Source organism: Micropterus salmoides, unplaced genomic scaffold, assembly GCF_014851395.1.
Source record: "Micropterus salmoides isolate LMB-PRFRI ecotype aquatic unplaced genomic scaffold, ASM1485139v1 Ms_hic_scaffold_7, whole genome shotgun sequence".
Classification (NCBI taxonomy): domain Eukaryota; kingdom Metazoa; phylum Chordata; class Actinopteri; order Centrarchiformes; family Centrarchidae; genus Micropterus; species Micropterus salmoides.
Window position 1 is genome coordinate 17,653,362 of NW_024044459.1, and position 8,894 is coordinate 17,662,255.

The window sequence follows — 8,894 nt, forward strand, 5'->3', positions numbered from 1 at the left end:
CTCCCTGTGCTAACCCCCTTCTTTCCCCTTTATCACTTCTGCCTTATTTTTCATCATCCTGGTTCAGGTTTGAGTAGGGAACTGGCACATGAATTCCTTTTCTGTGCCCCTAGATGTGTCACATGCTAAATGACCCTGAATGGGGGTCGCTGAGAAACAATGGCCCTGGTGACGATAGCCCTTCCCTGCCCTCCCCCACCCGAGCCCCTCTCCCTCTTAACATCAGTGCCAAGTAAACACAATAGTAAGAGCATGGAGTGTGTGCAAAGACATTCATGTGGAGTGCTGTTTTGGGTCCTTGAGAACAAGCATGAAGTTTGTCTGATTTAAATGCTGTTTTTGATTTTATCTGGTGGGAAATTCCTAAAAATGGCCCCACTTCTCCCCAGCTTTTCTTATCCCAGTGGGTCTGCGAGCATGAGTGGAATTTACCAGGCTCTGCCCAGGTGGGTCCAGGCTTGCCTCTGCTAGTCTGGGATGGCCCTCCATAATCTGAGGAATGTGAATGAGAGATGCCTGGCCTACCCATGGTGGACGAGGGAGATGGACTGTTATAAGTGGTGTACACACACACACACACACACACACACACACACACAAACTACCCACACCCACCTTTATCTCCAGTGCCAGATGACCCTCTTGTCTCCATGCTGATATTTAGCAGAAGGACTCCAGGCCTTGGTCAGTGGCTCTGTTTTAACCACAACTTGTATTTTTTACACATTTTTTACGGATTCAACAAAAGATATAACATGTTCATTAGTGAGTGCTCAAGGTGCCGGTAGGTGGGTCTTGTTTGCATTTGACAGAACCAAGCTAGCTGCTTCTCCCTGTATCTGTTTTTTGTGCTAGGCTAAACTAACCGGCTGCTGGCTGAAGCTTTAAATTTACCGCACAGAAATGTCAGTGGTATCACTCTTCTTAACTCTTTGCAAGAAAGTGTATGTCCTAAAATACCATATGTATTTTCTGTTCCATTTTAAAAGTCTTAAAATGTATCAAAAATACATGTTTCCCTATTTTTTCTGACATTATTAGCTTGTTCTAGTACTTAATTGAAGCTATATGATGCTTGTACTGAGTGGAATATTCATGTTCTGAGGGTTCAGCAATGCTTGGCAAAACATCATGATTTTATAAAGATTGAGACATTTTAGATTTAAGAGATGTGCAGTTCCATCACCCGATGTATTTCTAGTAAAGTTCTAAGTAAAAAAGATTATAGGTAGTGAGAACCCTGTGCAGGCAGAAACTGAATGCAAAGAGGCTTCTATTGGTCCAAACGTGCTGTAAAGAATGAGATAAGATGTACAGCTGCCTATGAACTATATTGATAAAACCACTGAGAGAGGGACTGCCTCACCCACAAGTAGAATTCATGCATTCTGATTATGTGTGCATATATATCGTCAATGTTTTGATGCACATCAATTATTAACAATGTGTTGAATTAATGCCTTGGAGCCCGGAGTTGTCTTCACAGCCATTATAAGATGCTGCTCTTGGTAGAGCAGAGGAAAGATCCGGGGAATTGTTGATTCACTGCTGCTTTCCCCTCTGATACCACAGCTATGTCCTGTTCATGCCGGGGTGCCAACACTAGGTCTCTTCTTCATAGTTGCATTGTTTTATCTCCCTGGCCCCTGCGGTGTCGTTCACTCTATCCATGCAACTAACCAACCTCCTTCTTCTTCTTCCTCAGGGAAGAGTGCAATGGATCCCATCCCATTGGGAGGACACGTGTCTTGGCACAAAAGTGCAGTGCTGCAGGCAATGTATATATCTCCATTTGTGTAGGATTTCATTGATTTTTGGCTGTGTGCAGACGTATATATGACAACACCTTGCTTTCTATCTCATTATTTCATGATACACACACGCAGATGTTTCCCCAACAGTACTGGTCTCATGTTGGTGCGGTACAAGGATTCACTCACTCCATCAATAACCCATCAGCATTGATGGGTGCTGAGTACACAACATCAATACCTGATCTTAAATTCAGTGGGTCTCTTTATGGAGCATGGGGAGGATGCCCAAGGCCTGTGTTGCAGGTATGGCAAGAAGACAAGGCCAAAAAGGCGTGTGTTAAACAAACTAGCAGCATTACGTTGTGGTTCAGATAGAGTCAGATAAACCTTGTCCTTCTTCAACACCCATGAAAATCACTTAATAATCCAGAGCCAGGTGCAGCTTAGGCTTGCTTTCAATGCAAAACAAAATACAGTACCTATGTATCTGCCTGCTTCTTTCATCCCCTTTTTTACTCTCCCACTCAAGAAATTAATCTTTTTTCTCTCTTTCTGTACAGCTCTTTTTTTCTTTTCATGAGGCCTCAGCCTGAATTGAACCTGGACTGCTGAGTCACCGAGCGCTTGACGGTGAAAGGCAGAGAAAGAGAGCGGGGAGAGAAGGGAGAGATGAAGGAGAAAGAACTCGGCAGGTGGTGGGCACTGCCGCAGCTTCAGCCCGCGGAGTCTTTTCAGCTGGCACACAACTGCTAGGCTGCCACAGAGGCCCTGCTTTCCATCAGAATATTCCCCCTCTCTTCCCCCTCTTTAAACGATAAACGAGGAGAACAGGCTTGGGCCAGAATAATAGGATCCTTTCTTTCTGCCTCTGCCATGTGTGAGGACAGGAACAATGGCAGGGACCGGGAGGGGAAATGATTCAAAGTGAGATTTTCACCTGCTCCCTTCAACCCCGGCTCTACTCCTTTCAGAGCATGCTAATGCCAGTTCATTTACAAAGTAGTACTGTAAGCTGTATCACACAGGCACACACAAAAATGCAGAGATCCTTTTTTCTCTTTGTGATGGACAGTTTAGATTATTGTGCTCCAAGACATCCATTTTGGTAATCATACTCATTATCATCATTATCCCATTTTCAGAGCTAAATAAGAATTAGGGACTGGCTGATCTGCTTTGAGGTGCAGTCTTTGTTTTTGGTTTTTGTTCAGTCAGAATGGCAGTTGTGAATTTTTCTTCCACTTTATTTTGTGAGGGGATGCTGGTGGTTGTCTTTAAGAGAAATCTGAGTGGCTTTGAGTAAATGTTTCCTGTCATCTCTAAAAAGTTTTGCAATACTTATGACCTGATCCAAGGACATGTAAGAAGGCTGGATGCCCTTCACACCTAATTTGAAGGTTCTTCAAAAACTAACTTATGTCTGTGAAGTCTTGGTGCCTTTTTGAAAATTAGCAACAGTTCTCCTTCATAAGGAGCTTCAGTCTAGGGATGAAAATATTGCTTATTAAGTGACAAAACAATCTCACCTCTCTCAGTCTCAGCTAAAATATACCCAGTTGTTGCGGATACATAGATGTTCAAATTTTATTTATTTACTTAATCTCCCTAGCATATCTTGTCCACATTGGCTTGAAAGTTTCAGCAGCCGCAGACAAAACATTTTAAAACACTAGAAAAAATCATTTGTGTCCTGGTGCTGAGAAAGTCTGATAGAGTTTAAATAGGCCTTGAGGTGAGATTGTTTTGTCAGCTGTTGTTCTCAAGGTCAATGATGACCTTTAAAACTCAATTGATCACTCAATCAACAGGAAAATTAACAACAATTTTGATATCATTTAGGTCATTCATCAAGCAAAAATTTCAAACTTCTACATTCAATATTCTAGATCCAGCTTGTCAAATGTGAGCAGTTGCTGCTTTTATCTGTTTTATAGTGTAAATGAAAAATCTTGGACTATTGGCCAGATGAAACGAGTAAACTGAAGACGTCATCTTGGGCTCTGGAATACTGTGAAGGGCATATTTATGATGTTTAATCAAATACACCATTAATTAAAAGGGGAAAAAGGAAACAGATTAATTGATCATGAAATCAATTGCTAATTGCAGCTATCCTTCATTTGGTTAACAGGAGTCTAATATTAAAGCCACATTTAGGGCAAACATTAAACCTCTTCACAATGCAAAGTGTCCTCTAAATATGAGGTCAACCACTGTTCGCTACTGTTTCTCATTCATTTGCTCTCAATAATGAGACATACAGTACAATCAAGTCATAAACAGTGCAAGGAAATCATGAGGGGAAAGGTATTTGTCTCAGAGCAATCAGCGTCATGGGTAAACTCATTTGCTCTCTAATCTCCTCCCCTTTGTACTAATTTGTTTATCTCTTCCCCTCAGTGTATGTATGTGTGTGTGTGTGTGTGTGTGTAGGTGTGTGTTTATATTGCGGTTGTAATTTCCTTTTGGTGGTGAGTGAATTAAAACTTGCTCCTAATTTATCATTCACTGGCTGACTTTGAGTGTTAATCAGAGTGTGCATATTAACACTCATCTCACACGTGCAAAGGCACCATCACAGATAATCTTGTGTGGAAAAAATAACAATTAGATTACTAGCCACTGCTTACATACAGTTAAAAACATAAATGTTCATTTAATAACATGAGTAATAACATTACTGCATGCCTCCTGTGTTTTACAATGTCAAAAAATCAGCAGAAAAACAGATAAGCGCATTCACAATCAGAGTTCACATAAAACGTAGGATATATCACTCTCTTTTATGTCAGTTTAAGTGCTTCCCGTATACTCCATTCCCCCATGATCACTTGTTTCTGACCCTATATACAAATCAAAGCAGTACATGTGAAAGAAGAGTAAAAAACATTTCAGAGTTTGAGTATTTCAAAAGGATTAACGATGATGGCATGAAAGAGCCTTGGAAGATCTGGCACTGTTAGAAGATCAAGCGGTAAACTCTGTGAAGAGACACGTGTATCAGTTTCAGAAAAATACCTTTTCTTTCCCTTTTCCTCCTCATTAAAGGCCCAGAGGCTATGGAGTAAAGGGACCCTCTATTCAAAGCTGTTATCGGCTTTATATGTATGTTAAAATAATGAGTTTTTGCCGAATAAAGGGCCCACTTTGCATGCTCATTTGGAGTTATTACACGAGGAACTGTGTTATTCAGAATCAGCTTCTACTTTTTGTTAGTTAACAGTTACAAATGGTAGGTATTACATCGTTTGTATTATAGGCCTGTCAAAACAGTAATGTGTTAATTTAGCCAACATTTGTAGGTAGCTGCAACTATAGCTTATGCATGTGCATTATTATCACAGCAGCATATTGTTTTTCTTTCTTTAAAAATAAACTTAGCTTTTTTTGTTTATTTTAGTTGTTCTAAAGACATTCTCCATTCTCCATTATAGTTGTTGACAACAACGTTTATAAAGACTTGCATCTGCATTATAGTCTGTCATAAATGGTTAATTAAATGTTTGTAGTTTATAAATGCTACTTTACTGCTAAAATTTATTTGATCCCCTATCTTGTGTACTTTGTCGATTTACTTGCTTTTTTTATCTTTTGTGTTAGCTTTATTTTTAGAAGTCCCTATACGCCTGTGTTTATAGTGTGGACACCAAGTGACATGTTTGTCCTGCAACTGTAGATTAATGTTGACTTTAGTTTATTCCAAACTGCTGTTGCCTTGAAAAAAATTCTCAATAAATCTGTTGTTAAAGTAAAGATTTTAGAAATCAACAGAAGTTTAGAACTACTGTTCACAACATACACATAAGCCTAAATGCACCCATTCATATTCCTTTTTTTGGCACTGGTGTAGCTACTCATCATTATTTTGGAATTTAGTTTCTTGTGTCTTCTGCCACTTTTGTCACCTCTTCATTTCCATCACTTTTCACAGCCCTGTCCTTTTCTCACCCTTCTGACTCAACATCCACTGACCTCAACACCCCCACCCCCCACTCTGCTCTCTGTCTGCTTACATTAGGTTAGTAAGAATACTTCCTCCTTCCCCTAACCATTTCACTTTACGCCCCAGCTCCTGCTGTAATTGGACAGAATTTGATCTGCTTTCCTTTCTCTTTTTTTTCCCCTCTTTTCCTTCCTTTCCCATTTTTTGGCTACCTCCCTGCCTTGCTCTTTTTCCCCATAATGTAATACAGTTTTCTAAAGCCTTTGTTCATTGTCCCTTTGCTCTCTCTTGCCCCTTGCTTTTCCAGTCTCTTTACTTTGTGTTTAAAGACAGAGGATGACCAAGGACAGAGACGAAGACAGGAGTCGAATAAAGGTAAGGGCTACGTGTTACAGCGCAGGAGAAAAGTCCCTTGCGGCACAGACGTACACCCTTTGCCCTGAAGCCACCAGGGTGCATTGTGGGAAGAGAGACACAGGAGAAACAGTGATTAGGCTGTTTGCTCAGTTCCTCACAACAATATGCAATATTCATGCAATGTAAGTATATCTGTTTTGTGATAAATAACGGAAACAAAATGACATAAAAGTTTAGTAATAAATTTTTTGTATATAGTAATAATACATTTTTCATTTTAATGAACCTATTAACTAAATGCCACTAATGATGCACTATATGGCTGATTAAACCTATTAATATATAACCGCTCTTCATGGATAGATTAAGTCTCATCAATTTAATATGGTAACTAATGTGAGCTGACCTTACTAATATGGTACAAAATGGCTCAGGGTTCATAGGTTTGTAGACTAGTGTCTGTTAAGGGGCACTCCACTTTGAGAAGCCCCTAGGCCAAAATTGAATACTTCGCCTGCACATACATACATACATACATACATGCTCGCACATACGTACATACTGTCATGCACACACATACATACTGTCATGCACATGGCTATACAATTTTGGCCTAGGCAGCTCCTCATACTCCACCAATTGTATACATTAAGTTCACTTTGTTCATCATGAGGAGTGCTTCTTACACTGTGACAACACTGTTTTAATGTCTTCAGTTGCACCCAGCTTTCAAAAGTTTGAAATAAATTTGCCCTGATAATGTCATTGTGATTTGTGACAGACAGCTTGCGTTACAATCTGGGGGTGTGGGGTTTGAAAGAGGCAGAGGCAGAGAGGTCCTACAAAAAGTCTTCATTAAGTTGCATTATGGGACATGTAGTATCCAGTGTTTTTGGAGCTTATAGTATACACATATATTAGGGATAAAAAATCTGGATATCTTGGCATTTATTATCTCTTGCGAGTTCCCCAACTTGATGAAAATGTGTTACTAAACTGGAGGAGTACACCTTTAAATTTGTTGTTTTTTTATTGTGAAGTAAAAAACATAATAGAAAATATATACCTTTTTGGATGAAAAGGTATCCTAAAGTTTTTTGCCTACACCACTTTTTATTCTTTTTTTTACCTTCGATCAACACAGACCTTTTCTACTTCCTCCTAAATAGAAATTCTATTTAGTCCGCTTAACGCTGACACAACAGACACAGCACTGACATAAATGGACTTAGCAATCCTAGCCAACGTTTTTCTATTTTCCAATATATATCAAGCCATTCTGCAAGCCAAGCAGTCTTTTATTGCTCTGGGTCCTTCTGCCACTTTATTTTTTTCATTCAGGCAAGAATTCTAATCGGCTCCTGCTCAAAAACCTCTGCACTTTCACACATGTTATCCCACAGAAAGCCTGCTTTACGGTGAGTTGCATATATTCCATGAATATCAGTGAGCCCTTAGAAAAATGTTGCATTGACACATAGAATGAATAGGGTCATTTTAATATTTAAGGCACTTGGAGTGGGTCTAATAACCTAAGAGCTGTGCGTGACACGGTATTCAAGACACCATTACTATGCTAATGCTTACACAGCAATTGTGGCAGTATTGCTCAGTGAAGGCTTCCTTGAGCATGTGTGCATTGGGGGGAGGGAGGGCCTGCTGTATGTAATGAGTGTACATGTGTACATGTGTACATGCGTGTGTGGAATCAGATACTTCCGCGTCTGATACCTTCCAGGAGATAATGGAGCCCACAGTGAATGAGTAAGTGGCAGCTTCTTAGAGAGCCAACAGATTCACCAGTTCTTTCTTCACTCCCAAGTTTCCCCATGCCCTCCCCCAAGGCTCCTCTCCTCATTTTCTGCTTATGGTGATTGGCTAGGAGCAGGAGAGGATGTTATAGGGTATGAATAATTGAGCAAAGGGAGAGAAAGAGAGAGGGAGAGATGTGTAAACTGACCCTTAGCTGTCCCCACCCGTTGCCAGCCATGCTCAAGAATCCACGTCCAACTGCACACAACCTAGGTATCAAAATATATCAGCTACTGGAAAGAGTTAAAGATAGTTGGATAGTTGGAAAGGGTTGGATGGTGACGCTGGATTCCCTATGAGTCCCTCTTTAGAGAGAGTGTGTACATGTGTGGGAGTGCACAAATGCATTCAACCAAGGGTCAGTTTGAGGTTGCATTGCACTTACCCTTCCACTCTCACAAGACCACCACATTCTGCAGCTGTACATGTCCCTGTGTTTAAGAAAGGAAGAAGGTGCGTGCATGTGTGTGTGTGTGTGTGCGTGCGCGCGTGTGTGTGTGCAAGTGAGTGGGTGAGTCAGTGAATGAGTTTTATGCCCTCCTGGTTCCTTTTAAGGATTCCTGAGAGCCACAAAGGAAGAAGAGATTGTTGCCATGCAGGCTTGACCCTATTCAGCTCCTGAAAGATGTGGAGTGGCTCCAGCGAGGGCTGGTGCAGTCAGTCAGACTGTGTGAGGCTGATGGGCACTGGAGATCCTTAAAGGGAGGTAAACACACCACACACGCTCTCACTATTTCTAGGTTGCCATGGTTTCTGGGGAATGTCGTTGGGCAAGTTGAAGCGCATCTCTGGTAATTCCACCCTGCCTGGCAGCAATACTGCTTGTGTGTGTGTGTGTGTGTGTGTGTGCATGGCAGGCAGGCAAGCAGGCAGGAGGGTAAATATGCTGTGGCTTGCAACCTACGAGTGGATTCCAGATTTCTACATAGGCAAAAGACAAGGAGCTTATCTATTTAGTGTTAATATGTGCTTCCGCAGCAATATCAATTTTCCCCAGATGAGCACAAACAAAGTGTGGATGATCTATA

General features: G+C 40.9%; 1 long non-coding RNA gene across 3 annotated transcripts; it reads left to right on the top strand.

Moving 5' to 3' along the window:
* Positions 1-395: 395 nt before the first annotated feature.
* On the top strand, positions 396-4,260 carry LOC119892522. Of its 3 annotated transcripts, none has more exons than XR_005442563.1 (4): positions 396-788; positions 1,706-1,778; positions 1,887-2,057; positions 2,315-4,260. It is a non-coding gene; the product is annotated as an uncharacterized LOC119892522 (long non-coding RNA). The 3 variants fall into 3 exon arrangements; XR_005442561.1 differs by having other exon boundaries at positions 396-784; XR_005442562.1 differs by having other exon boundaries at positions 396-784; positions 1,902-2,057.
* Positions 4,261-8,894: the final 4,634 nt, after the last annotated feature.